Raw genomic sequence first — 17,925 nt, 5'->3', positions numbered from 1 at the left:
CGCATTATCGAGCTCTTCTAGTGAAAATAGCACGTTTGTTTCTGGTACTCGTGCCTCAGGGATGTCATTCAATGCGGCGTCAGTCAAAACTTCAAGTTTTTCATGGTGCTATATACTAGACACTATATTATACTTTTACTATACACTTTACTTTTTCTAGCATTTCATGAAAGAGGGGTGAGCCTATGACATAGGTGGCTAGCTTTTATATATTATGTGCAACTCACGTCTAGCGCATAGTCATTTTTTGAACTCCGATTTTCTTTTTTTTTTTTGATTGAACAAAACTTCTTAATCTAAATTGATCGTTATCATTGCTCGCATACGTGAGTTCAGCTTCAATGCGGACTCTCTAAGTACATTATGAGGTTTGAAGAGGGCAAAGTTGTTTAGGAAACCCAAAAGCAATATCAATGAAGAGACAAATGAAAAAAAAAAAGGAAATTAGCAAAAAAAAAACAAAGAAAAAAAAACGTTTTTTCTTTTGTTTGAACGGCACAAATTTTTTGAGATACATTGGTTCGTATTGGTCTAAATCAACTGTGCTTACGGCGGGTGGCAACATCTCTATGGGATACTGCTGCGTTCTGTCCCCCTTATCGCAAGTGTTCTTTTTATCCATTGGCATCGAGTCATGTTCTGATTTCTTCCTTATGTCGTTCCCTTCCGAGCCAATTTATCATGGTAGCCCGCCTTAAACTTGCATAAAGTACATTCGGGGACTCTCTTCTGAAGATAATGAATGATATTGCGAGTTTAAGAGTGCCCATTTCTGTCATCTATGTTCACAGCGTCGTCGTGCCATTCAAATGTAAGCAAAACTGGGACAAAAAAATAATATCACCATTTAGCACAATTCTAACTTCATAAAAAAGGGATTTTTGAATGCTAAGTAGCTGCATGACCATTTTTAGAGAGGAGTCATCAGGAGCAACGAGGAAAAGTCATTAGCCTGCATCGTTAACGGTCCCCTTGGCACACGAGGTCCTGATTTACTTATTTATTTATTTATTTATTTATTTATTTATTTATTGCTGCTTTTATGTTTTGCTTTCTGTCTTTCTTGCTTTCAATTTTTTGCGTTGCAATATATCTTTTGTAAGGCCTGAAGCATTGCCACATCATGAACGCTGTCCACACAATAAATATAGCTGGCCTACTGTGGCAGCCTTCATGCTCGGTGTGTTTTCTATTCAGGCGTGCATTCGTGTTGGTGCTTTCGCACGCGCGCCCGCCAGCGAAATCCCAATATATTAGCAAAATGGTGTGAGTTGGTCTCACAAATCGGCACTGACAAGATTGCTAAGCCTCTCAATATGCCGCAGTTATTATATGTTAAAGACCAGGAACTGGCAATGAAGAAACTCGCTTAATTCAGTGCATGTTAACCCTCTATTATGCGCAGAGGGAATGATCAAGATGTGTTTGCGTGGCCCGGTGGATATTATGAAGAGCATTTCTTCTAGTACGGCGCGAATGTTTGCTATATGACTCATATAAATCGCGGATACCTTAATAATTTATATATACGTATATCAGATGGTCAACAAGGGATCCGTTGACTTGATTTGATTTCTATTTTGGCCTTGGTCAGTGACCTGCTTCATTGTCTAATTATATATATATATATATATATATATATATATATATATATATATATATAAGCACGTACAATTTGCTACCCTGCACTGGGAGAATGGGAGGGATAAAAAGAGAGAGAGGAGCTAGCGATAGCACAGTTTCGCGCACATCTTAAGGCCCACACCGAGTCTACAGATGGTCGCCGAGACCGGTCGACTTGAGATAATGGAACAACGCTTTCGTGGCTTTATGTGGCATCGACGCGTACGGCCTTGGTCCAAGGATCTTCGTTTCCGAAAATGGTCTAGAGTCCAGCGGGTTCACTGCTGTCCGGAGAGCTTCACGTAAACGTCGTACTGGAGACAGATGCATAAGATCTATTCAATCGTATTTGTAGTTCCACGAGAGTTGCACATGGGCGCATCCCCCATTCCAATGTGGACCGAGCAGTAATTTGTAAATGCAATCTGAGCCGGAGTCAGCATAGTACAGTAACCTCAGAGTGGGAACTTTTGATGGCCTTTGTAGGTTTAGGGATGGGTCAAGTCTACGAACATGACACTTCAGGATGTTGCGAAGATTGGTATTTGTGTGTCATATATTTAGCTTCACTATGAAGCTTTCTTGCTGCGTTGGTTCTGGTTAGGGGATTGGAACTGGTCGGGCTTCCAGATCGGCAGACTGGGCGGCTTCGTCGGCGAGGTCATTACCAGCTGGTATGTCCAGGCAGCCATTGAAATATATTTTCCCGCCCTTTAGCAATAGCTGGATGGTGGACTTCTCTTATCTCATGTGTCAGCTGCTCATGAGTCCTGTGACACGACCTCTTTTCTTTATCCAGCGGCCGTGCCTGTGGTCTAGGGCACAATGTAGACTGTGACTTCCTCGATGCGCATCAACACCTGCAACAATCGTCCTCACCAAAGATCATCTCATCTAAACATACCTTCCTGTGGTTTGTCTCAAGGCCCATATCCTTCATATTTCCCGCCACCGCGATCATCATTTGTAGTGCTAACCCTCGCAGAGACCTCTTGCTACGTTTTCTGAAGTCATCATCACCCACCTTGATTGTCTTCCATCAGGATACACGCCAGCTGCAAAGCCTTCACTACCGTCATGGAGCCTCAGGTGCACCGAAGTATTACGGGTGTAAATATCACCCAAAATTTCACCCAAAAATATTACCCAAAAATATTTCTGAAACAAGTGACGCTACTCTTGATAAGGGAGACATACTGGCACCGAATACACACCTATACCGATGGTTCGGCCTCATCGACCAGCTCTTCAGGTACCGTTGTCATTCCGGTTACGAAAACCACAACAATCAAATCCACACTGTCACACGTGACATCAACGACGGCACAGCTTGGCGCCCTGCGTGCTGCTGTAAAATACCTCCTGCAAGAAATACCTCAGAAAGGGGTCATCTTTTGTGGCTATGAGCCCACAAACAATTGCACCACGGACAACATAGGAGTAATCTGCATTTGCTTATTGAATTAAAGAAATGATACGTAAGTGAAAATGAAAGTAAATGAATAAAACAACTGGCCGCCAGTGGGATACGAACGCACGTATTTTATGCATGCTTTGCTCTTACCAATTGAGTTACTAAGCATTGCTTTCCCATTCACTTTCCGGAGTATTTATGTCTGTCTACTAGACCTAACCCTCGTAGTGTTAGCCAATGCCTCCACTCACGGCCATGGTAGTGAATTCAGAACATCCTATCTTCTACCATAGGCGTCACGTAGTACGTGGACTTTTACTGTGAAGGCAACCACGTGACACACACACACACACACACACACACACACATATATATATATATATATATATATATATATATATATATATATATATATATATATATATATATATATATATATATATATATTCGTTGCATTAGTTAAGGTGCAACAAAAATACTCCGAATATAATCTGGGTTAAGCAACTGAAATGAACTAAACTGCTGCAGCGACTCATATAATGAATAAAAAACGCCTCTTCTTTGAAATGTGTCATTGTACCTTTAAATTTACGCGCCATTTTCTGGCAACAGATCGCCCTACTGAACGTGTATTCACCTGGAGTTTAAATATGACTAGCTGGCGGTATATCCTGATAAAGGAAAAAAGCGAGACAAGTATTGTTTTGATACTTCCGTGTAGTTTACGTTCACGTACGCTACACGGATGACTCAGCGCGCGTTATACTTGCTTACTACCTCCAACGTGAGCGCTTAGTGAAGCCAGTGGATCGACACCAAGCGGCGCTCTGTAGCACTCGGGAATGAATACCATCATCTTTATCTGTAAGCACTGATCAACGTTTGTTGATTCGGACTTACATTCATTTGGGACTTAGGCTTGTCGAAAGCTGGCTTTACCCAACTTTGTTGCCGTCCTTAGCGCTGAGCTTAGAAAGCTTACATTGAGTGAAAGCGCTGATGCTAGATGCTCAACTCGTTCTGCATATTGTGTTAAAGGCAACCATTGTTCGCGTTTCATCTTATCTCTACTTCACGTATTTTGTTTTAGCACCCAGGCTAGTGAAACAAAGCGCGGGATCACTTCGGTGAAAAGAAAAAATGTATTTGTCTTTACACTCGCACAAGCCTGTTGACACAGCTCTTCGCAAAACGATATTTCGCAACGCAGTAATGTAGAGGCTTAAGCCCACGTGCAACGTACGCTTCGCTTGTTGACACGGGCTCTGCCGATGCTACAAGCGCGGCGAGCCGTGATGAGTTGGGCCGTTTCGCGTAGAAGCCTTCTTTGCTGCCAAGGCGACGAGATAGAAACGAATCTCTCCATTTGTGAGACTGTGGCTGGCTGTGTGTCTGCGGAGGCTCTCTCGGAGTGAATGCCGAACGGATGACAACGGCGCTCCATCCTTCCAGTGTTCGGCCCCCTTCGCCGAAGAGCTGTTCTTTTCACAGCATATATGCGCACGCCGCTTCCATGCGCGACGAGCCGAGTGAGCGCGCAAGCCATCAAAGAGCCCGTCGCGGCTCTCTTGTATACGCCTTTTGAGGAACGCGAAACTGAGTCCCGTTTCTTCTTTTGAATGAGTCGCGTGGGCGCAGATCGCGCTTTCTTTGGGTCTGCAACACTCATTGCTCGGCCCATCCTCCTACTTCTGTTTGCGTCTTTGTGTACGCCTGTCGCGTACGAGTGCATGTTCACGCCTAGGCATCGCAGCCTGTTTAAGTACGCGCAGTCTGCTACACGGCTTCACTTATTTTGCTTTCCCCATATTCAAGAAGCAACCCCCAAAACAACAGAAAATACAAAAACGGGCTCTGAAAGCGAACTGCAGCGTCGAAGCGAAACGCAAGAAACAAAAGATAAAACGCCGCGACAAAAGTTTGCAAAGATGGGCGGGTGGGCGGAGCGTGTTGGGGCAGGAGGGGCGGATGTACGCATGGCCGGGCCTGAGGGTGGGCGACAGCCGTCACGTACGTAGCGGTTGTGGTCGTCCTCGCCGTCGGAATCGATACGCATCACGCGGCCCAACAACTCCGAAATGAAAGTTTTATCGCGTTTAGACCCCCCCCCTCCCTCCCCTCTACCTTCCGCTCTTTCCCGTCACTCCGAGCAGAGAAAACATGAGGAGACAGCGTGCAGCCGAAGCTGGGATGCAAATCGGCAACCAGCGACCGACCAGCGACGGCGGCACACCAGAACGAGATGGCTCTGCCATGCCGGCGACCGCAGCCGCTCTCTCCGAAGGAAAAGCCGTTCGCGTCACTGAACATTTGCCGCGGTGGCGGCACTTTTGCACCGCTGTCTTCTCCTTGCCGAAACGGCGTTGCTCGCTCCTGCTGGCTGCACTTTTACGCTTGCGCTGAGCGCGCCAAGGCCTTGAACGAGAACGTTTCCCTTGCGAGTTAGAGCTAGTCCGCGGTGAACGACGCCGAAACGCCGCAACAACAGCAGCAGCGAGCTCGGAGCAAATCACTGGCTCTCGCAGTTTTCTCCATTCCACTCTCTCTCTCCCTCTCCACCCCATAGACCGCACCGTCTCTGCAACTGGACCGTTTGTCAAGCATGGTCCCTGTAAGGCAGCAGCGACGGACGACGTCGTTTCCTTTTTCTTTTTTCTTTTATGGTACATTCGTTCACTGAGGAGCTTGAAGTGCGAGCGCGGAATCGGACGGCGCCCGCGCCTACGTCAGCCTTATGCGGTCCACAAGCTCCCCTGGTGCAAGAGAGAACGATTGCGAAAGCGCGCGCTCTATATGCGAAAGAGAAATGAAAATGGCCCGAGGCCCCGCGGCCGGGCTTTCGGTCGTACAAATTGGCACACACCAAAGCCGATTCGTCTCTGTAAGCGTGACGCAAAAGACCACGAGAGCGCGCTTGGTTCTTCATCTGAGATGGGGGGGAGGGGGGTAGACATACACCCCGTGATCTCCTCCTAAGCAGCCTAAGTTTGTCATTCTCTACGCCTGCTTTGCTTCCTTGTGGGACATACGGATACGCTACAATTGCTCAGGTAGCGACACGCCGATCTGCTAGTCCAGAAGGTCATCACGTGTGATCGGTGCTAACTGAATTTATAAAATGGTCACCTAATTTCCCGGTACCAGATCACATGTACTATATCTACTTGTCTTGTACGGCTACATTTTTATTCGTTCTACTTATATCTTTTTCCTTTCTTTTATCATTCGCGCTTTCCACTGTAGCTAACCTACCTAGAGACCGAAACTTTTTGTAGGCTCATCGCTGGCCACCTGCGTCCGCTTTGCGAACAACCGAAGCTCAGGCTTGCTTGCAGTGTTTTAGTTCTTATTGTGTTCATCGTTTTGTGCAGCAAATTTGGTGCTCCGTAACCGCAGAACGTTAAATAGACAGTCTCAATGTAACAACTAAGAGATTCGTCTTTGCAATGTAAAAGCAAAGTTGTATCATCACAGCATTGATTCAGTACTCCGTCCCGGTAGAACTTGTTATTATGAATGTCAAGCAGCGTAGAATCTTATTTCTATCGAGCATTTCTTACATCAATTGTTGCTAAGTCGTTCATCAATACAACATCATGGCCAGGCTCTGTTTCTCAGTACTGCCGTACATAGCGTCCTCGGTGTCCTATCTTTTACCCTCCCCACCCTCTCGCTTTCCACGGTGGAAAGCGAGTCCTCGAATCCGGCAGCATTGATGCCTTCAGGTAGCATGTGTGGCATTATTGGCCAGTTGCCTTCCCCCAAAATGCTCACGTGCACTTGACGCCTGCGACATAAAGGACATTCCACTTTCGCTGTCAAGGCTGTGACACTGACAGATTTAGTTCTGGTTGATAAACATAAATACCCGAGAAAGTAGATGGGAAAATGGAATTACGGTAGCTCAATTGGATAAGAGCATCGTATGCGTAATACGAAGTTGATTCGTGCCCCAACTGCGGCCATTTATTTTTTTCATTCTCTTTCACTTCCATTAATTTGTCATTTATTTAGTTCAATTAGTGCGTACAACTAATTTCACCTATGCTGTTCTTGATGTCATTGTTTGTTGGCTTCTTATGATATGACTAATAACAAAATCGGCCCCTCGGTTTCCTTTCTTCTCGTCCATTGTTTATAATAGTACTGTATGTTATGATGACACTTCATTGCGAATTATGCTTTATATATACTAGCTCTCGTATAACCTCCGCTGAAATTGGCAGCATTAATAAATAAATTTGAGCCCAGCTGCCATTGACATGGTAGCGTTGCTATATTGTAAGACGGTGGACATTTGTCACCAATTAAAGGGACCCTGAACCACCCCTCGGGCTTGGTGAAATACCATAGTCCGCGGGTAGCATACGCTTCTCTGAACATCTCAGCCAGGTTTTATTGTCGTGCGCGGTGCGTGTAGCTGGCCAGTGGAGCGCGAAGTCATCGTTCTCTCAAACGCTCCTTTTCAATAGAAGCCTGCTCCTCAATCTTTTCTGGACGATTTATTTCGTAATAAAGCGGATTACCATACACGGCTGCTATTGATAGCTGCGATCTGTTACGTAGCGTAGATACCGATAGTGCCGCCGCGGGTCCACTGGCTTAGCGAACTGCGCGTCACTGTGGACAACAGCGTTTGGTTTGCGTTTAGCGCGTCGTAGGCACCAAAATCGGAAGGCGCTGCGTCTACGTTAACATCCAAAACGAAATTTGAACTGCGCGCCACGGTGACATACAGAACGTGGAGCGTTGTGGGCCCGCCCTACTTCGCCGTAGCCTTCGCAGTGCAAAGCATTGAAGAAGGAACAGGAGCACAGCGGAGGCCATGTTTGATTGCCAATAAATCGGCTTCTGCTTAACGTATTGAAGTACTTTTGGCGGCAAAGTGTTTCTGAAACAGCCTGTGTCTTTTCAAATGCATTTTTGCTCTTCGATAAAAATTAAAGTGGTTCCAGAGCCCCCTTAAAAGCAGAAATGAAATATCACTGAGAATACGTACCATATTTTTTTTTTATATATACGCCTATGCGTGGATCAAGAAAGCTCAAAACGCTTCTTTTTTTTTCTCACAAATTTCCTACTTAAAAGAAGTCGCAGCTTCACCCGAAAGGCGAAGCATCGATTGCGATAGCAAATTAGTAGGCAGTCATACGAACCGTGGATAGTAGCTTTATCGGCCGTATAAACGTAGACATATTCGCTCACTAGCTGAACTTAACAAGCATGGTGTGAGCGCGCAAGCAAACACGAATGCATCGCACTCGACGAGCGCGGACGCTAGCTTTCAAAACGCTGGCGTGAGCAAGCGTGGCAGCAACAGCGAGCGAAGTGACCTTCGCACGGTCTGTCGCTTCAATGCACGAGCGGCAAGAACACAGCGCGCACGAAAATATGAGCCGTCTCCATATTCTTATCAAGATACGGCGCGCGCCACCGCGCACGGCCGTTGAAAGTACGCGCTTGTTGGCGGAGTCGAAGCTGCCTCCCCCGCCCCCCTACCTTCCGCGCTGGCTCCCCGCTTTCCTCCATATGTGGCGCGTGAGAGTGAGCCGCGATCGTCAGTTCCCCTTGTGCCCGGTGGCGAAATGCGCTGTTGCTGCTGGAGCACAATGCCGCCCACGTCCCTCCCTCCCTCCCTCCCTCCCTCCCTGGGCCTGTCGCGCGATGCAAGACTGCGCGTTTGCTCTCCGCTTTCTTCCGTCTGGCGTGCCAGATTGAGCCGTGATCGCCGTCTCACCCTCGCACGCTGTCGCTCGCACAAACATCATACGGCGCGCTGTGACGATTTCATAGCCCTTGGACTTCATAAAACGTCATTCGGGCCTAGTCGGTACATAATTGTGAACATAAACTTACAGCGCAAGCACCTAAGACGGACCACAAAAGGAAGATACGACACACACTGGTGCTGTGTGTTGTATCTTCCTTTTGTGGACTTCATACGCAACTTCGCGGCGACGCCGAGGGCAGAAATGTGCCTGGGGTGTCCATATTGCTGCAGTAGTAGGCAATGCAACAGTATGGACACTCCAGGCACACTTCTGCCGTCGGGACGCCACGCTGGCCTACGCGACATTCAGGTATAACTCGTCCCAACATGACACCGCAGTATCTTTTGTATGGCGCGACCCCACATTGCCGTTTGACACCATCCTACCTTCCGTGCCACGTGTATCAACTGAGTACGCTCGTGAAGTCATCGATCGCGCTCACATGGCGCGTAAAGTCGCCCGATCTCGTTTATTAGACTCGCAGCATATGTAAAAAGCGGGTTACGACCAGTGCCATCGCGATGTTAAGTTCGCTCCAGGTGCTTGGGTGCTGCTTTGGTCGCCATGTCGTCGGGTCGGCCTCTCGCAGAAGCTTCTCTCTCGCTACACAGGGCCTTATGAAGTCCTACGTCAAGTTAACGACGTCAATTACGAGATTTCGCTGTTACAGTTTGATTCATCCTAGAATCTGACGCCTGCTGATATCGTGCACGTTTCGCGGCTGACGCCATACTTCGCTCGCAGATCTTCGCCTAACATGCGCCGCGACGGCGTTTCAGCACCCGGGGTCCTGTTACGGAAGGATACAAAAAGAGAAAGGAAGAATATCGCGAGACGCTGGCTGCTGCGTATTGTTGCGGGTCAGCTGTCTTAATCACATTGACTTTGCTTGTGTATATACTGTAAATACAGTCTGTCTATACTCCCAACATCCTCGTAACAATATAATTCCTATCCCAATAAAATTTTTGCTCATGACGAGGTTCGTTCCAGGAGATAAAATGACCCTTCTCACACAGATAATCTCAGCAGCATTTTGTTCTTGGCTAAACATTCTTAGCCTCTTTTCCGAACTGTCAAAAAAAGAAAAGCCTTGACTTTGCTTTCCTCGTTTTCACAAAGCATGGCTTACGCCTATGCAAGCGTAGGATTTGCATAAAAGTTTTAGTGTCCTGAGCCACGATAAAGGCGGCCTAGGGAACAAGGATTGCGTATAATCGTGCTCCATTTAGGATCAGCCGATAAAACGTTCAATCTTCTCATACATATATGTCGGATTTCTTAGCCTTTCTCTTGTTTTGCAAAAGCTTTCTGCTGATTGGTTATGTTGACTAGCTTTTTTTTTCTGTTTTACTTTTGATGAATGCGAGTAAAGCATGCTCGTCAAATTAAAATAGCTAACATCAAAGCCGTTTTTATGCTTAGTAACCTGCAGAATAAATGAGGCTGAAAGTACAAAGCTCTCGCAATATATATGTTCATGTGCGTGCACTGATTATTCTTTTTTTTCTTTTCGAACTTTTATTATGTGAGCTCGAGGCGGTTTTTGTTACTCGTACCCGAGTTTTCGGCGTGACAGCTTGCACAGCTTGTTGTTGCTATAACTTCCTGCTGCTGCTAAGAATGAGGTCTCGGGTTCGAATCCTGGCTGTAGTAACCAGAGTTTGATATGGCTGGCATCCAAAACGCTCTCGTTCCGAGCTTTGCCTATGCATTAACGAACCTCACGTTGTAAATGTTATACCGAATCCCTCCATTGACGTTCCTCTCATAGACCGTACGTCGTATTTTGATGATAAACCTCATCAATCAATGTCATCTGTCAACGCACTTGTAACCCATAATTGTTTTTGTTACCAGGAAGCAGCTATACACTGACAGTTACTGGATTTTCATCGTCTAAAATAGGGAGATGTTCCTTTGTGAGAATTGTATTTTTTTCTGGCAGCACGTTCGATAACATATTTTTACAGGGGTAAAAGAATTAAGAAATATATTCACAGGATATTTACAATAACTGAAGCAGCTGACAATATGGTAGACACCGCGCGATGTTAAAAGCGTTGTCTTTTTATGACTGATAGTAAAACATTTTCTTCGTCAACCTGTCACATGACCACCGGCGGCTGAAGCACCGACCCGGTGCTCGTTAGGAGGTGGTAGGTTAAGGCGCTTGACGTGGACAACCTCGGAGCGATGCTGAGCCATGGTTGGCTCAAGAAGGGCGATTTCCTATGTGACATCAGTTACGTGACTCAATACATATGGTAATAGCCCCACTAGCGTGAAAGTTACTTCTCCGAGAGGCCAACGTGTTGCGACGATGACAAAAGGAGAACTACGACGCCCGGTGTGTAACGGACGTCACGACCGCGGGCGTCCTATAAGCGCCGCTTGTTTTCCTGCGACTGCACAAGCCGACGTCGGGCAAAATGGCGCGCTTCTTGTGCTTTGAGTATGGCTTCACGGGCGTATTCAGACGTGAAATTCAGGCTAGCAGGCAGAGTGTTGTCGAAGGGTAGTGTAGGGTGGCAGAAAAACAAGAGGAAGAATTGAGAGAAGTCACCGACATCATGGCGAGAAGAATTATAGGCGTACGTAACGAACGGCAATGCAACGTCCCAGTCGCGATGGTCAGCGGAGACACATTGACAGCATGTCAGTAAGGGTTCGCTTGAGACGCTTGGTTAGACCGTTCATTTGAGGATGCTAAGCAGTAGCAAGTTTGTATTTAGTCGCGCACGAATGTAGAATGTCGCTAACAACTTTAGACAGAAAGTAGCGGCGTTGGTCGGTGAGGAGCTGTCGAGGGGCACCGTGGTGAAGGATGACGTTCGTTACGAGGAAGTCGGCAACATCGGTTGCACAGCTTGTCGGAAGAGCCCGTGTGATTGCGTATCGGGTGGCGCAGTCTGTTGCTACAGGAACACACTTATTTCTCGAAGTACACATAGGAAAAGGGCCTAAAGGATCGACACCTGCACGGAATAATTGTTCTGATGGTATGTCAAGTGGCTGAAGGCGACCAGCAGGGAGTGTGGTCGACTTTTTTCGTCATTGACAAAGGTCACACGCAGAGATATAACGGCAGTCGTCACGGCAAAGACCAGGCCAAAAGAAGCACCGACGAACGCGGTCGTAAGTCCGTGACACGTCAAGGGGACCGGCAGTCGATACATCATAAATCTGGGCGCGAACAGACTGACGTAGATGTGCAGGCACAACGAAGAGTCGGTCAGGGCCGTCCGGGCGCATGTTAGAGCGGTACAATATGACACCTTGAAGTTCAAACATATGCAGGTAAGCATTGAGCGTCGTTGAAGTCAGCCGCTGAACAAGGTCTTGTAAGGAGGCATCCCGACGTTGTTCCGCTCCAATATCGCGTAAATCAGCCACAGAGAGAATGGTGACAGATATGCCGGTCGCGGAAACGTTAGTTTGGCCGGCAGGATGGCGTGACAAGCAGCCTGCATCTTCATGTAACCAGCCGGTCTTGTATACATCTGAATAGTTGTAAGCTTGAAGGCGCAGAGCGAAGCGGCCAACGCACCCTGCAGGATCTTTCAGGGACGAAAGCCAACACGTAGCGTGGTGAATAGCCAGCCGTACAAATAGGGACCCTTTTGAGAGCCAGTCTAGTGTGCGAACGAGAGCGACCCGAATGAAGCACATGCCATTGCAATTGTTAAAGACAAAAACTGTTACAATGAAGCTGCAAAGGCAAAGGAATCGCAAAAGTGAAAATAAAATTGACATTTTTAGGTTTCCATGCTTTCTTATTAGGAGCCCATGGAATCCAGTTTCGCTGAAAGCTTGGATCGTTGGTTTCTTGGCAAATTCGACAAGTTAAAAGACGAGATCTAAAGAAGGCACCAGTTATACACAAAGCACTTTCTTTAGTTATTCACGCATACTTCGAGACTTTCTTAACGCGCATTCAGGAGGCACACGCAGCTTAGGCTTCCGGAGTAGCGCGGCGTAACAAAAAGAGAGAGAAAGTAGTAAAAACACAAAGAAACACTTCACGAGAATATTCCGCTATAATCCAGCAAAAAGCAAACGCAATATTTACCCTGAGGGAAAATCACTCATCTCCGCTTTCAAAAGGGTTGTTTCGTGGAGCCTGCTGGTAGCTTCCGTGCAACAGCACATAAACCAGACTCCACTGGGACATTCTTTTTTTCCTTACGAGCGCTTAAGAGAAATCCGGGTTAGAAGGAACGCGTGCTCATGGCATTAAATGGCGTTTAATTGAACTTTAGCTTCATAGTAAATGGCCAGAAAGGTGCCGGTGTGAACCTTCTTGGCGTTTTAACTATCAGATCAGATTCACTTGAAAGAACGAGGTAAGCTTTCTCACAGTTAGTGGCCTGAGGCAACGATAAACCTGGCTTAACGACTGGCGTATGCTCGAAGTAGGTCTACAAGACTGCACAGGACTGCCCAGACTAAACCCTTCACTGCAACTCTGACCTCCAGCCGGACTGCAGACGCGATGCGTCTCTTCTGTGTCGGTTGTGGCTGGGAGTTGCCTTCATGAAAGCTTACGCAGCCCAAATTGGAATGGCTGATAGTCCTGCATGGGATGTTTGCGGATGCGAGGAAAACATTGACCACTTATTGTAACACTTTCCTCAATTCAAAGCACAAAGACAATCTTTGTCCAGCACATTGTGAAATTTAGATGATCGTCCTCTGAGTGAACATACAGTAATAGAGCACCGTCCCCATCGATAATCGGCTCAGAAAGCAGTGAAGGCAGTTTTGTGCTTTCTGAGAACATCTAATTTGCACGAGCAGCTTAGGCTCAAGGACTGTGCATGTCTCTATATCCTCTCCCTCTCCCTTATCTCTATTCCCCTTCTCTTTTCTGCCAGCGTAGGGTAGCCAGCCAGACTCCTGGCTGGTTAACATTCCTGCCTTCTTTATATCCCTCTCTCTTTCTCTTAGTAAAAGCATCATTTCAAAGTTGTAGATACTGTTTGCAACGTAAATTTGCCACGGAACATGATACGACGTTGTGCTCAAAGTGCGTCACTAATGAGCGCCGCTTGAATTTTTTTTTTTTTCAGCGGTAACGGAAAACCGGGTGGTCTCTGGAGCTTTCAGCTTGTTCAACGGGAGACTCTGGTCATAGCAGCCTAGCAAACTCGCGCTCCAGTGGTGCGGACGAAGTAAAGCAGGCGTGCGTCCTACAATTTTATGCCCAGCCGCGGGCCCTTGGACACTTTAGATATATACACGAGTACACGAAGGCTTCTCGCCTGCGTTATTGACGGTGCACAGGGATTAGATGCTTCCGCCCTCTGGGAGGCGTGCAGACAACAGCGTTGGCATTGTAAGGGGTCGCTCTCTGCTCACACTTGCATGGTCGCCGCGAAGTTTCCCACAATCCTTTCGCACAAGGTGTGATGCAGTAAGCTAAATAGCAACCTTGCTGGACTTCGAAGTGAAGAATCTTAATAAAATATTGCATCGTAATCATGCAGTTGTGTCTCAAAGCCGAAAGACGCATAAGCCTCGGGCATCATACTACTGAGGTGCTTTTTTTAATGAGCTTGTACTGTCTCGTTGTAGGGAAGTTGAAGAGTCAGTCAGTGCAAAAATTGTGAGTCACGGGTTGAATCCTTTATAGGGAGGAACTTGTACCCAGAATAGCAAGAAACACGTGAAGCACAACGACAGCGGTGAGAACAATGGTCCCTCGTCGAAAAACATACCTGCGGGTGAAGTGCACCGGCTACGTATATAGCCGACTCAGAACATTCCAGCATTAGCACTGGTGCTCGCGCCTGCTGCAGAATGTAGTACATGAGTATTCGCGTCGCGCAAACAATGAGGTTAGGCATCATTGTTTTGGTATAAAATATGCGACAACATTTGGGAAAGTTCCGATACATGTAGGAATGTCTTGCGCCGAGTGATAATCCTGCAGCAATGGTTAGCGAAGGGGAGGGGGGGAGGCGGTGAAATAAGAAGGTCACCTCATAAAGTTGTAAACATGCCAATTGCTATCGATTAACCCCGGAGAGTGTACATACTCATTTACTCATATGTATGTAGACATACAGTCTACATACTACATAAAAAGCTAAACTCAGGTCTATAAACTTGGCCACCCCATGCAACCGATGTTTGAGAGCTTGAAGACACTAGTACTCTCCCTTAAACGTTTATACGTTTCACAAGAAAATTCCAACAATCTCGCAATACTCTAGAATTCTACAGACATGTTCGAAAATTCATCAGCTTATGAACAAAATGAGCAATTGCTTCCAGAACTTGAAATCTGGAGTCACTGATCAAGCATGAGTTTCATAAATGCCGCGCACGGACTCTTCCTAGGCCCTAGGGTGATGAGCAGTACTAATCACGCTCGCTCAAATTTTCATTCAAGCGACAAATCTTCGAAAACGCAAACTTGACAGCACATTTCGAGTTATTGTAGCTAAGAAATGATGCACGTTCATAATCCCAATCACACGGAGAGAGATTGAAAGAGAGAGAAGGAGAGAGAGAAAGGATGCGAGGAAGGGTAGGGAGGTTAAACAGAGGCAGTTCCGGTTAGCTACCCACCCAACAAATATGTGAACTTGCAATAGTAGTACATCTTTTTTTCTAAATCTTCTACGTGTCCGTATATGTATGCTTACGTTACCATTGTTGCGATATCTAAATAGCTAATTGAAGGTGAAGCCTTCTTTACTTCTCCCTTTGGCTTTTCTGATTCGGGCTGCTGCGTTCTGCCGAGTGGCTCATACACAGGACAACAATCCAATTTTTACTACCCCTGCAGATTTGAAGGCTGCAAGCCTTGTTCTCTACTAAATTACGCAGTGACGCAACAAACAATGCCTAAATATCCTCATTGCAAAAATATATGCCATCAATATCCCAATTCCTTTATTATTCAATCCTTTCTACGCCTGCTCTCCAGGTGCTTAGCTCGTCTGCTTGGTCGGTCCCTCGTTGATTGAAGTGCAGTTCACTATTTCACTATCTCCAGGATTGGCCCACCCTAGTCGGCGTGCTGTACCCGAGAGATGTGTCATAGCAAAGTGGGCCGATCCATCAGACAGTATAACGCGCGGTCACGTGAGTCACGTGGTGTGGATCCTGACGTCTGGCCGACTTGTCTGTCAGGCACGTGCAAAATGCTGTGCCGATTACGGCATTCATTTAACCAGGCCACGAGACTTCGCCTCTCCAATTCTGACATGTGGCCTGGATCTGCATGTTTCTTTCAGGATAACTCGCGTTTAGCTCCTTGTCTAGACAGTGGCCTTGTGTGCACGGTAAGAAAAGTGCATAAGTGCTCATGAATCAAGAGTACATGCGGTGTTCCATACCAGGGGTGCTGGTTATGATTTCCTTGATGAAACTTCTGAATGCATAGAAAGAAAACGACCTACTTATCCAGCAGGCATTTACTTTCTTGTACGTGTGTGCACGGGCGTATTCCAGTGCAAATTAAGTTATGGTTCAAGTTCTCATCCACTATAATACGGCGATTTAAGGAGACCACGCTGCACTCATGCTGGACAACATCTGGGCACCCATAACAATAATTTTAGTTGGTTATATTTGGCCATGAATCCCGGCTAGCGACGTTTAATGTAGACGCAAACTCTTTTATCTCAGCTTGGCGACATGCTTGAGCAGTGAATGTCGCTTTAGTGAAAGTAAACGGAGCATCATTTTCATAGCTAGTCAATTAGAAATTAGAGCTACATAATGTCTGTCAGAGAGGTTAACGTTCGATCATGCCGGGCTGATTGGGTCCTAGCGCTTTAAGCTCATATACGGGGCAGAAACCTGGAGGTTTACGAAAAGGGTTCTACTTAAATTGAGGACGACGCAACGAGCTATGGAAAGAAGAATGACGGGTGTAACGTTCAGCGATAAGAAAAGAGCAGATTGGGTGATGGAAGAAACGCGAGTTAATGACATCTTAGTTGAAATCAAGAAAAAGAAATGGGCATGGGCAGGACATGTAATCAGGCGGGAAGATAACCGATGGTCATTAAGGGTTACGGACTGGATTCCAAGGGAAGGGAAGCGTAGCAGGGGGCGGCAGGAAGTTAGGTGGGCGGATGAGATTAAGAAGTTTGCAGGGACAACATGGCCACAATTGGTACATGACCGGGGTAGTTGGATAAGTATGGGAGAGGCCTTTGCCCTGCAGTGGGCATGACCAGGCTGCTGCTGATGATGATGCTTTAAGCCGCATCGCCACACGCCTTCCACTTCTCTCACTTCTTGATATCTCTCTCTCTCTCCCTCTCTGTCTCCTCACATTTGCAACAAATATTGCGCTCAGACAATCACTGTGATAGCGAAGCATTTTCATTTCATCTCGCTAATTACACCAACACCATCAAACGAAATGGTTTCCCATGCTTCGTTTGGTCCGATTGTTTGATAAGTTGATCGAATTTTACATTTCAATCTGACGTCTATATAATCGCGAATACAGTGCGTTTCATTAATTTGAGCTGGTTGCAGCACACCGAAATCCTTCCGTACCACCTTTTTCGGAGTGCCGAACTGCTGCCAGTGCCCGCGAGTTCATCCTCTGTGTCAAAAATTTATAGCCATGGAGCAGCTGCGGTGAAACTCTGCTCTCGCTCCTTGCGAGCCGAACAAGCTTTCGCAAGCTTCAAGAACGAAAGAGCAATAAAAATGAACGCTTGTGGTGTAGGTTTCATTTTAATATGAGTGCGCTTTATATGCGGAACGTGTTTTTTGATGACAATCTAACGACGATGTTGGCACAGCCATCTCTGTAAGGGTCTTTCTTTATTCTGTTTATGGTGAGTTATCCAGAGAACGCCGACTTTTTGTAAGTCAGTGCATGTTGTGACAAATGGCAAATTGAGTTAATTCAAGTTCGGCGCATCACACACCCTCTGTAGACAACCCTATTGTGCTCTAAACTCAACGAATATAGCGAAGGTACCCATTTTCATAGGTTAAAGGTAAACGGCACTTTTTACCATACATAACGGTAACAAGCGCAGGGGTTTGCATGTTTTTGTTATGTTATGTTGAGCATGAAGTTAGCACTGCTGTTAAGAAAGAGAAAGAAAGGCAGGCACCAAGGACAGCACAGGACGT

The sequence above is a fragment of the Dermacentor variabilis genome, chromosome 5, assembly GCF_050947875.1.
Source record: "Dermacentor variabilis isolate Ectoservices chromosome 5, ASM5094787v1, whole genome shotgun sequence".
Lineage (NCBI taxonomy): Eukaryota > Metazoa > Arthropoda > Arachnida > Ixodida > Ixodidae > Dermacentor > Dermacentor variabilis.
Note: the sequence above shows the minus strand (reverse complement) of the source record.